We start from the raw sequence: 11,966 nt of genomic DNA on the forward strand, positions 1-11,966 counted from the left end.
AGGAGGATCAACTCGGTGAGGGGCCTTCGGGGAGGGGGGTGAGATAGCCGATGGTGAGATGCGTGTTCCTCGCTTTTTTGTTAATCTACCCCATTCTATTCTCTAGGATTTTCCGAAGTCCCAACCCCCCCACACCTTTTTACACAAACACTGGGCCGAGGAAGAGGGTGACTGGGAGCAACCAGACTAACTCTCTCACATCGTACTGGACATGTCCCGTTAATCGGGTCAGGCAAAGTCAGGCATTTTACCCTAAGTGCATACAGATGATTCCAATTAGCTCTCCTCCCACGAATGAAAGACAACACCTAAAGGCACACTCTGAGCAAGCGAAACACAAGGACGAGCAGAACTTCTGGGACAAAGAAGGTACACCTACTCGAACAGAGCAACGGACCAAGGGATGAGAGCAGTGGGCCGAAAACCCCAAGGCTTCCCTACTGGAGGTTGTTGCTTCTGACAGACCACGAAAGACACGTGGAGAAGGCCAGATCCCACAAGTGAAAATTGCATTGTATTTCAAGGATGCCAGCGAACCTCCCGGGTGAACGGCAGAGTTGGGGAGGGGAGGTCAAGCCTGTGGTACTAACCTTTACTCGAAAATCAGAAAATACAAAACAAGAAAGAAGCACTGTAAAGACCGGAGGGGGAGTCTGCACTTCTGCTCTCTATATGGTAGAGGGGAGGCACAGAGACCCATGCCAACATTCTCTATTACAGTAGCAATAGACGAGCAATCAAGGCCTAGCTTCTCGGGAGGTGATGCAAGCTGGTTCTTAAGTACAGTGATATTGGGTAGGCGTTTTGCCAAACTTGGCGATTAAGGCAGACTTCATGCACTCATACTGACCCCTTTCTTCCACACTCAGCTTCAGAATAATGTCATATCCAGTTTGAGGCACTCTGCTTAACAAACACTTAGCCCAATCTCTCAGTGTCCAGTTAAAGGATCGACAGTCAAAGGATCGAAAGTCAAAGGATCGACTACAAAGGGCCGAAAACAAAAGGATCGCATTTTTTAAAAATTATATATATTTTTTGGGGGTTTTCGTTTAGGGAAAAATGTGGTTTTTACCACAAAAACAGGGGTAGGCGGACCCCCCAAAAAAATAAATAAAATGTAAAAAAATTAAATAACATTTCTTCGATCCTTTTGTTTTCGGTACTTTTGTGTCGATCCTTTGACCATTTGATCCTTTGTAGTCGATCCTTTGACCTACAACCCAATCTCTCTTATCAACATTGTGAATTGCACAAGCCATTTCAAATGCTTCAATCCATTGGAGGATATCAGAACCCTCTGCATACACACCAACCAAATCTTTCATAAATTTCGTTGCTGGGGACCTGACACTCTCAACTGGTTTCGCTGAAGTCTCCACTCGAGTTTTCTCTAGTTGGATTCGCTGACATTCAGTGTCCCGGTTCTTGAGTTCAAGGTCCTTATCTTTGAGTTCAAGATCCCTATCTTTTAGCTTAAGATCCCGGTTCTTGATCTCCCCTTGCTGGGCCAACTCCTCTTTCTTAAGCTCAGCATCTAGTTCCAACTTGCGATATTCAAAGGCTAACTTCATCCTCAATAACTCAAGCTCTAAAGAATTGCTTGGGTTCGGAACAGAGGCAGCAGGAATGGTGGCATTCCCAGAATCAGTTTCGGCGACAATCCCTGGGGTAGAGTCCTCATTGGTTGTATCCCCCCTTCAAGAGTTTCACAATCAATCTGGTAGTCCACCAGGGCAGCTATTAGCTTAGCCCTAGACTTATCCACAAAGTTTAATTCCCTGGCTTCACAAGCACTCTGGAGAGCCTCTAAGCTCATCCCAGTCAATTTACCATTCGCAATAGATTCCATTGCTTGTAATGCAGTTATCTTGTACACGACTAAACCTCAATTTAATAAAAGTGCAGATATCCTTCATAAGTGGCATGGTTATACACCGATTCTTAAAACCATAAGCATCTCCCTGCTGCCACCAGCTGTAAAGACCGGAGGGGGGGTCTGCACTTCCGCTCTCTATATGGTAGAGAGGAGGCACAGAGACCACTGCCAAGATTCTCTATTATGGTAGCAATGGACGAGCAATCAAGGCCTAGCTTCTCTGGAGGTGATGCGAGCTGGTTCTTAAGTACAGTGTAGTCCCCAAGCACCCACAAAGGAATGTCCTCACACTGTATCGGTTACAACACACAGGGTAATTCATAGAATTTCGCTCACAAGTGGCGCACGCGACTGGCGCACAGTGTGCGCGTGCAAATGTCTGCGCCAGCCGCGTGCGCTAAAATCGATTTCCGCACACAGCGTATTCATGGATTCTAGCCTCCAAAACCACCCGTGGAGCAGAGTGGTGCAGCGACCCTGCAGCAGCACCAGTTACGCCCCCAAGGACGCCCTTGCGCAAGGAAAAGCCATCAAAATCCCCAATCCAGTGCAAAGGGCTGCGCTAACCCTGGATCAGTTTACAGGGCTGCCAAACAGCAAACGCCAAGCGGGGAACGTGTATTACTGGGGTTTGCGTGAAGTTTCACACGCAATTGGAGCAGGGTACGTGTATTACGGGGGTTCGCTGGAAGTTTCACACACGAAAGGGCCTGTGTGAGGGGGTATGTGTATAACTGGGGTTCGCGGGAAGTTTCACACGCGATAGGCCCTGTGCGAGTGGGGTACGTGTATTACTGGGGTTCGCGGGAAGTTTCACACGCGATTAGAGCAGGGTACGTGTATTACGGGGTTCGCGGGAAGTTTCACACCCGAAAGGGCCTGTGCGAGTGGGGTACGTGTATAACTGGGGTTCGCGGGAAGTTTCACACGCGATCGGAGCAGTGTACGTGTATTACGGGGGTTCGCGGGAAGTTTCACACATGAAAGGGCCTGTGCGAGGGGGTATGTGTATAACTGGGGTTCGCGGGAAGTTTCACACGCGAAAGGGCCTGTGCGAGTGGGGTACGTGTATAACTGGGGTTTGCGAGAAGTCTCACACGCGATTTCAGCAGGGTATGTGTATTACGGGGGTGCGTGGGAAATTTCACACGCGAAAGGGCCTGTGCGAGTGGGGTACGTGTATTCCAGGGGTTCGCGTGAAGTTTTACACGTGAAAGGGCTCTGTGCGAGTGGGGTACATGTATTCCTGGGGTTCGCGTGAAGTTTTACACGCGGAAGGGCCCTGTGCGAGTGGGGTACATGTATAACTGGGGTTCGCGGGAAGTTTCACACACGATCGGAGCAGGGTACGTGTATTACGGGGGTTCGCGGGAAGTTTCACATGCGATTGGAGCAGGGTACGTGTATTACGGGGGTTCGCGGGAAGTTTCACACACGAAAGGGCCTGTGCGAGGGGGTATGTGTATAACTGGGGTTCGCGGGAAGTTTCACACGCGAAAGGGCCTGTGCGAGTGGGGTACGTGTATAACTGGGGTTTGCGGGAAGTCTCACATGCGATTTCAGCAGGATACGTGTATTACGGGGGTGCGCGGGAAGTTTCACACGCGAAGGGCCCTGTGCGAGTGGGGTACGTGTATTCCTGGGGTTCGCGTGAAGTTTTACACGCAAAAGGGCCCTGTGCGAGTGGGGTACGTGTATTCCTGGGGTTCGCGTGAAGTTTTACACGCGGAAGGGCCCTGGGCGAGTGGGGTACGTGCTAATGGCCTTTCGTCCAATGAAATCGCATACGTGTGCTGACCCGCTTACGCACTAAGGGCCTTTCCTTGAATTACACGCTGACGTGCAATTTTTTCACGTGCCAAATCTCTCCGTATCAAGCTGGCCACGCAAACACACACGGAAGACCACGCTCCTGCCCTGAAGGCCATTTTCCTGCCCCCTAGAGCCCCAAGCACGCTCCCACCTGCCATCTGCTGCTGCCTGACTGTCTGCTGCCCACGTGCCCTGCTATTTGGTGCCTGCACATCAGCCATCTGCAGGGGTCCAGTTGCTGTGTCCACCCCTGCTGGAACAGAAGACTCCCGACTGGGATAAAATCGCTCCACAGCCCAGCCCCAGGACCCAGTTGCCCACCCACTCCTGCCTCTGGGGTAGCCATGTCGGGCACATCTCCACCTGGCACCACTGGCAACCCCCAGCCAGAGAGGCAGAGGGCCACCAGCTTCACTGCCACCGAAGTTGGTGTCCTGGTGGAACATGTCCTGGGGCATTATGATGCCCTCTTCGGAACATCACGCGCCAACAAGGAAGGACGGGAGAGGATCTGGGATGACGTAGTGCTTGCCATCAATGCGGAGGGGGTGGAAACCCGCGACATCAAGAAAGTCAAGAAGCGCTGGGAGGACTTCAGGTCCAGGACCCTCCACAAGGCCAGGCGCCTCGCGGAGGGGGGCCGGGCACGCATGAGTAACATCCAGATGAGGGTCCTGGAACGCGTAGGCCCTGTGCTCCACGCCCAGATCCTCCGGAGGCAGACCCGTCTGGAGTTGAGCGGTAAGTGGCCAAGCATTGCTGTGTGAGACAGGGCATGTTGCAGTGTGCTGGTAGTCCGATGTTTGCCTGTATGTGTGACATAGGCCATGTATGGATGTGTGTGTGCAGGGACATCATGGTCATGCATGTGAGACCAGTTATGTGTGAACCACATGGTTGGTGCATGTGTTTCAATGCAACATGGGGAGCTCTATGCGGAATGCACACATGAAAGCATGGCTGTCTCTGTTCCTGGACATGGAGGGGGGGTGAGGAATGGGTGCTGATGTCATGTACATGTATGGTGCACATGTGTGCCTGAGAAGTGTGTGTGTGACTTTGAAACGCCATGGATGTATGTGACTTGTGAAGGCAACATCTTGGTTTACAGGGGCCCTTCTACATGGATGTTGATGTTGATTGCAGGCGCCAGGACTGTTTCTGCAGGTGTGTTGTGTGCATTCACCCATGTGTTGTGGAATGACAGAATGGAAGTGACATTTGACAGTGCCGCTCATGTGTTATTGCTTCCTGTCTAGGGTATTTTGTACTGTACCCTAATGCTTGCGTTCTATGTCTCCCTCTACGCAGCGTCAAGTGAAGAAGAGGGCGGAGACGGCTCTGTGGAGCCAAGCGGCGGGGATGCTCCACTGGGCGGCGATGCAAGGCCCAGCCACCCTCTCAGGAATTACCATCATCCGGGAGCGAGGGGGCTGGTGCTGCGTCTGCCACAACGGCTGTGGCGGAAGGGCCAGGTGAGCCCCCACAGGGGCTTCCAATGGCGGAAGACGGTGTGGAGACATCCAGGTTGGTGGTCTCCACAGAGGAGGAGGAACCCGCTACTGAGCCGCACATGGGGCCTGGTGGGGGTAATACCACTGGTGCAAGTGGTGCAGGCCAGGGTCAGGAGGCAGCACAGGTCACCGCGGAGGGGCCTGTGCATGTCGCTGTCCCTGTGACTGCACCACCATGAACCAGCAGGGAGGCCCCGTCCCAGGCCCGTCCGCAGGTAGGGGAGAGTGCCATGTCATCTGCCTCTCCACTACCTGTGGACGAGGGGTCCCACAAACATATGGGCTCCATCCTGGTTGGTGGGTTCCTACATGTGTCGCGCACTCTGGCGGGCCTCTCCTCCTCTGTGGAGACTATGCGCCAGTCATTCTCCACACTGTCTTCCGGCCCAGATTCCACCAGGGCCCCCTGTGGACCTGGCCCGACCAACACAGCCAGCTTGGTGGAGCTCACATCCCTGCCACAGTCGGGAGTCGGCGGCCCAGCAGACCACAACTGGAGACCAGCTGATGGAGGATGTGCAGGCACCATCAGACACGGCACATGGACAGCAGCAGCAGGAGCAGGCTCTAGGTGGGAGCAATGATGGCTCAGGGCCATTTACATCGGAGGGGCAGGCATCGGCCAGAGGGCAGGAGGACCCAGGAATGGGAGTGTCTTCCGTGTGGCACCGGTTGGGCCAGCAGATAGGTGCGGAGCGGCGGCGGGCGAAAGAGGCGCGGCTCACCATGGTCAGGGCGGAGTTCTCAATGCGTCGGGCTTTGAGGCAGGCAGAGTGCCTCGAGGCAACTCGCAGGGAGTTGGAACAGGCCATGAGTGTCTCCTTGCGAGACCTCGGGGCCAGGACAGAGGCCCACTTCCGGCAAATAGACATGGAGTTCGATGATGCCCTGGCTCGGGACACCGCACAGTGAGCCGCTGGACTTGCCCGCCGCCATTGTATATAGTTTGATAGTGTTAGGTTTCCTTTCGTTTTTTCTTTATTTTGGTTGCACTTGGACAATGCACCACGTTTTTGTATATAGTTTTTTATTAGGTAGTATTTTTGATAGGTTTCATTTCATCAGTTGGGCTCATGGACCCTGGATTGTTCATCTGTACATAGTTCACCATTGGATTGTTCTCTTTTTTTTTATTTTCACCATGGAGCAATGGTTTTCACTTTCTTTTTTCCCTTGGATTTGCTTTGTTGGACTGTGACTTTGGACACCATTTCTTTTGGATTTCTTTGGATTATAATTTCTTGTTTTTTATTCTTTTACGGAAATGCAGCTTTTCTTTTATTATTCCCATTGTTGTGTGTTGGATTTAGATTACATTCAAGTTGTGTTCAATACATTTTTTTCTTCATACTTTGATGTGTGGTATTATCGCATTGGTTTCATGCATGTCATGATATGGGTTTTCACATTCACTTGCACCCATTGTGTGTGTGTGACGGACATGTGTTCATTTACATACTTGCCATTGGGGTTGTATCATGTAATTGCCTTTTCTATGTGGGTGGATGCAATACTTGGTTGGGTCTTTGGGCTGGAGAGGCTGGCCATAAGGGCCACAATTGAGGATCGCCATGACCTGGGGGCAGGGGGACATGAGTGGAACATGAGTGGGGGCCTGCTGGCAGGTGCCCTGCACTGCTGGAGGGGTGGGGGTGGGGGTGCAGGGGGACATGAGTGGGGGCCTGCTGGCAGGTGCCCTGCACTGCTGGGGGGTGGGGGTGCAGGGGGACATGAGTGGGGTTTGCTGGCAGGTGCCCTGCACTGCTGGGGGGTGTGGGGGTGCAGGGAGACATGAGTGGGGGCCTGCTGGCAGGTGCCCCGCACTGCTGGGGGGTGGGGGTGCAGGGGGACATGAGTGGGGGCCTGCTGGCAGGTGCCCTGCACTGCTAGGGGGGTGGGGGTGCAAGGGTACATGAGTGGGACATGAGTAGGGGCCTGCTGGCAGGTGCCCTGCACTGCTGGGAGGTGGGGGTGCAGGGGGACATGAGTGGGACATGAGTGGGGGCCTGCCGGCAGGTGCCCTGCACTGCTGGGGGGTGGGGGTGCAAGGGGACATGAGTGGGACATGAGTGGGGGCCTGCTGGCAGGTGTCCTGCACTGCTGGGGGGTAGGGGTGCAGGGGGACATGAGTGGGGGTCTGCTGGCAGGTGCCCTGCACTGCTGGGGGGTGGGGGTGCAAGGGGACATGAGTGGGACATGAGTGGGGGCCTGCTGGCAGGTGCCCTGCACTGCTGGGGGGTGGGAGTGCAGGGGGACATTAGTGGGACATGAGTGGGGACCTGCTGGCAGGTGTCCTGCACTGCTGGGGGTCGGGGTGCAGGGGGACATGAGTGTGACATGAGTGGGGGCCTGCTGGCAGGTGCCCTGTACTGCTGGGGGCTGGGGGTGGAGGGGGTCATGCGTTGGTGATCAGTAGTGCAAGCTGACATGTGGCTTGGCTGGGGGGCATGCCAATGGTGGATGGGCTGCCTGCGGGACATGACCAGGGGTGCAGGGTAGTCCCCAGTGGTGCGGGCTGGAGGGTGTAGAGGGAACACCTGGGAGGACCCACACTGCCAATTCACGTGTAGGACTCCCTGCACCCCCAAAATACACATACCCTGCTGAAATCGCGTGTGAGACTTCCCGCGAACCCCAGGAATACACGTACCCCACCCGCACAGGCCCTTTCGTGTGTGAAACTTCCTGCGCACCCCCGAAATACACATACCCTGCTGAAATCGCGTGTGAGACTTCCCGCGAACCCCAGGAATACACCTACCCCACTCGCACAGGCCCTTTCACGTGTGAAACTTCCTGCGCACCCCCGAAATACACGTACCCTGTTGAAATCGCGTGTGAGACTTCCTGCGAACCCCAGGAATACACGTACCCCACTCGCCAGGCGCTTTCGCGTGTGAAACTTCCTGCGCACCCCCGAAATGCACATACCCTGCTGAAATCGCGTGTGAGACTTCCCGCGAACCCCAGGAATAAACGTACCCCACTCGCACAGGGCCTTTTGTGTGTGAAACTTCCTGTGCACCCCTGAAATACACGTACCCTGCTGAAATCGCGTGCGAGACTTCCCGCGAACCCCAGGAATACACGTACCCCACTCGCACAGGCCCTTTCGCGTGTGAAACTTCCTGCACACCCCCGAAATACATGTACGCTGCTGAAATTGCGTGTGAGACTTCCCGCAAACCCCAGTAATACACATACCCCGCTCGCACAGGGCCCTTTCGCGTGTGAAACTTCACGCGAACCCCAGGAATATTGGCCCTGTGCGAGTGGGGTACGTGTATAACTGGGGTTCCCGGCAAGTCTCACACGCGATTTCAGCAGGGTACGTGTATTACGGGGTTCGTGGGAAGTTTCACACGCGAAAGGGCCCTGTGCGAGCGGGGTACGTGTATAACTGGGGTTCGCGGGAAGTCTCACACGCGATTTCAGCAGGGTACGTGTATTTTGGGGGTGCCGGGGAGTCCTACACATGAATTGGCAGTGTGGGTCCTCCCAGGTGTTCCCTCTACACCCTCCACGGCCCCTGCAGGCAGCCCACACCACAGGGGACTACCCTGCACCCCTGGTCATGTCCCGCAGGCAGCCCATCCACCATGGGCATGCCCCCAGCCAAGCCACATGTCACCTTGCACTACTGATCACCAACTCATGTCCCCTTGCACCCCCACCCCCTAGCACAGAGGGGCACCTGCCAGCAGGCCCCCACTCATGTCCCCCTGCACCCCCACCCCCCAGCACTGTGGGGCACATGCCAGCAGGCCCCCACTCATGTCCCACTCATGTCCCCTTGCACCCCCACCCCCCAGCAGTGCAGGGCACCTGCCAGCAGGCCCACACTCATGTCCCACTCATGTCCCCCTGCACCCCCACCCGCCAGAACTGAGGGGCACCTGCCAGCAGGCCCCCACTCATGTCCCACTCATGTCCCCCTGCACCCCCGCCCCCCAGCAGTGAAATGCCGATCTCATGACACAAACCAAAAGTCAACTATGTACATCAACACATGTCCGTCACACACATACACTGGTTGGCATTGCTTGTGTAAACCCACATTTTCATATGCATCAACCCAATGAGCGAATCCCACACATGGAACTAAAAAATGAAAATGTATTATGTACATGAAATCAAAAATGAAATGAAAGCATACCAAAATATGAAACATGAAATGAAAAGCATGTGAAAAAGATGATTGAATGAAAATGATAACCAATCCAAAAAAATTTGAAAGAAAAACAGTCCAAAGTCACCCTCCAACAACGCAAATCCAAAGGAAATGTAAAAAAAAAAAAGAGAAATCAATCCATAGTCCAACTATTTACAATCCATTGTCCGGAAAAAATAAATCCTTTGCTCCATGTCCATAATGCAAAAAAAAAAAAAATGAATACATGATGAAACTATATACAATCCATTGTCCAAGGATGTAAAGGGTCCATGATCCCAACCAAACAAATGAAACCTACCTAACAAACTACCTAAAAATATAACTATATACAAACTTGTGTGGCATTGTCCATTGACCACAAATAAAAGGAAAACGAAAAGGAAACCTAACTCTAAAAACTATTTACAAGGGCAGAGGGCTAGTCCGACGGCTCACTTTTGGATGTCCCGGGCCAGGGCATCATCGAACTCCTGCTCAATGTCCTGGAGGCGGTCCTCTTCCATGGCCCCGAGGGTTCGCAGGGACGACGACATGTTCTCCTCCAACTCCCTGTGAATTGCCTCGAGGCACTCGGCCCGCCTCAGGGCCCTTCGCATGGAGTTCTCCGCCCTGACCATCGTGAGCCGTGCCTCTTCTGCCCGCTGCCGCTCCGCATCTATAGCATGGCCTAACCGCTGCCACACGGAAGACACTTCCAGTCCTGGGTCCTTCTGCCCTCTGGCCGATGCCTGCCCCTCCGATGTCAAAGGCCCCGAGCCATGATGGCTCCCACCTTGTTGCTGCTGTGCCTCTGCCTGTGCCCTGGCTCTTGCTGCCTGCACATCCTCCTCCGGCTGGGGTGCAGTTGTTGAGGTGGCCACCCCTGCTGGACGTCCGACTCCCGACTGTGGCAGGGATGTGTCCTCCACCAGCCTGGCCGCAGGGTCAGAGGCAGCTCCAAAGGGTACCCAGGTGATACATGGGTAGAAAGATGGCATGGAGGACGACTGGGGCATAGGGGGTTCAGTTGAGGAGGGGGTCGGAACAAGGTCCAGAAAATGGAGGAATCCGGCCCTGGTGAGCTGTCCCAGTAGGTCAACGCGGTCAACGAGCCATTCGAGAAGATGTGCAGTCTCCTCATGAATAGACTGCAGGTCACCTCGCATGGCCCGTTGATGCAACGCCACCCCACCCAGGACAGGCTCAACCCGGTCCCGGATAGCCATGTTCACAGGGTGAGGAAGGCCAATTGTTGTAAGCGGATCCCTTCCCTGAAAACGGGTCTGGACGTAGGCATCCCTGCTGGTACGGGATGATGCAGTCACAGGATCGGGGACAGGATTACACACAGGCACCTCCGTGGTGGCCTGTGCTGCCTCCTGTCCCTGCCCCTGCATTGCACCACTAGCACCAGTGGAATCCCCACCTCCAGACCCCGTGTCTGTCCTTTGCACGGCCTCCTCCTCCACCAAACCCTCACCAACCTGGATGACTCCGTGCCATCTTCCTCTGTAGCACCCTGTGGGGTCTCAGCTGCCCCTTCTGCTGCTGAGGAGTCCAACTCCGACCTCCGCCTCTTGGACCTTCCCTCGGCAGCTGCGGCCTGGGATGCGGCACCGGACTCCTCACTCCCCGACAAGATTACAACCTGGGAGGGGAGCCGGGCCTTGCGTCTCCGGCTGGCGGGATGATCCCTGCCGCTGTGCTCCACAGCACCCTCTCCGCCCTCTTCTTCAGTTGACGCTGCAGACAGGGAGAGATAAAACACTGGCATCAGGGCACTGTACAATGGACTGATACACACATGACAGTTGCACATGAGTGGCATTGTTTAACTACAGACACGGCATCACACTCCACGACACACATGTCATTTTAACTCACACACATGAACATTTCAACAGCAATATTGCACCAGGCAGCACCATCCATACACATACAACAGCATGAACAGCCAAAGGTGAGCCTGACATCACATGAAACATAAGGAGTGCACTAGACATGCACACACGCCACCACACTTACATGCATGTCTACATCTTCTCCAACTATTGTAGTGATGAAATGGCCATACATGTCACATCTGCCATTCATCCTTCTACATATCAGTGTCACGTGCATCCATGCTGCATCACAGTTGCACACTTGTCAGATACACATACATGCACATGTACACAGTGCAGATACATGCATTATGAACCACCATCCATGCCACAACCATGCCAATGTACATACACAGAAATTCAAACATGTGTGCTCCCCCACCTGCATTTGCCCAGCATGCTTACCAACAAATACACCATCAATGTTTCTCACAACTGAGAGGACTCACATGTGGCAGCCTCACGCCCATGTTCATACACATCCTTACATGGCCCTGCATAAACACATGTGCAACCTGTACACTACTGGCACACCACGACACGCATAGTGTACTATCAACATGCATGTACACTTACTGCTCCACTCCAGACGGGTCTGCCTCTCAAGGATCTGGACGTAGAGCGCTGGGCATATGCGTTCCAGGACCCTCATTTGATGGTTCGACAGCTGGCCCTGGCGCCCCTTGGCATCTGCTGCCTTAGCGAGGCGCCGGGCCTTGTTGAGG

This window comes from Ambystoma mexicanum, chromosome 1q (genome assembly GCF_040938575.1).
Source record: "Ambystoma mexicanum isolate Mex_15411 chromosome 1q, UKY_AmexF1_1, whole genome shotgun sequence".
NCBI classification, from domain to species: Eukaryota; Metazoa; Chordata; class Amphibia; order Caudata; family Ambystomatidae; genus Ambystoma; species Ambystoma mexicanum.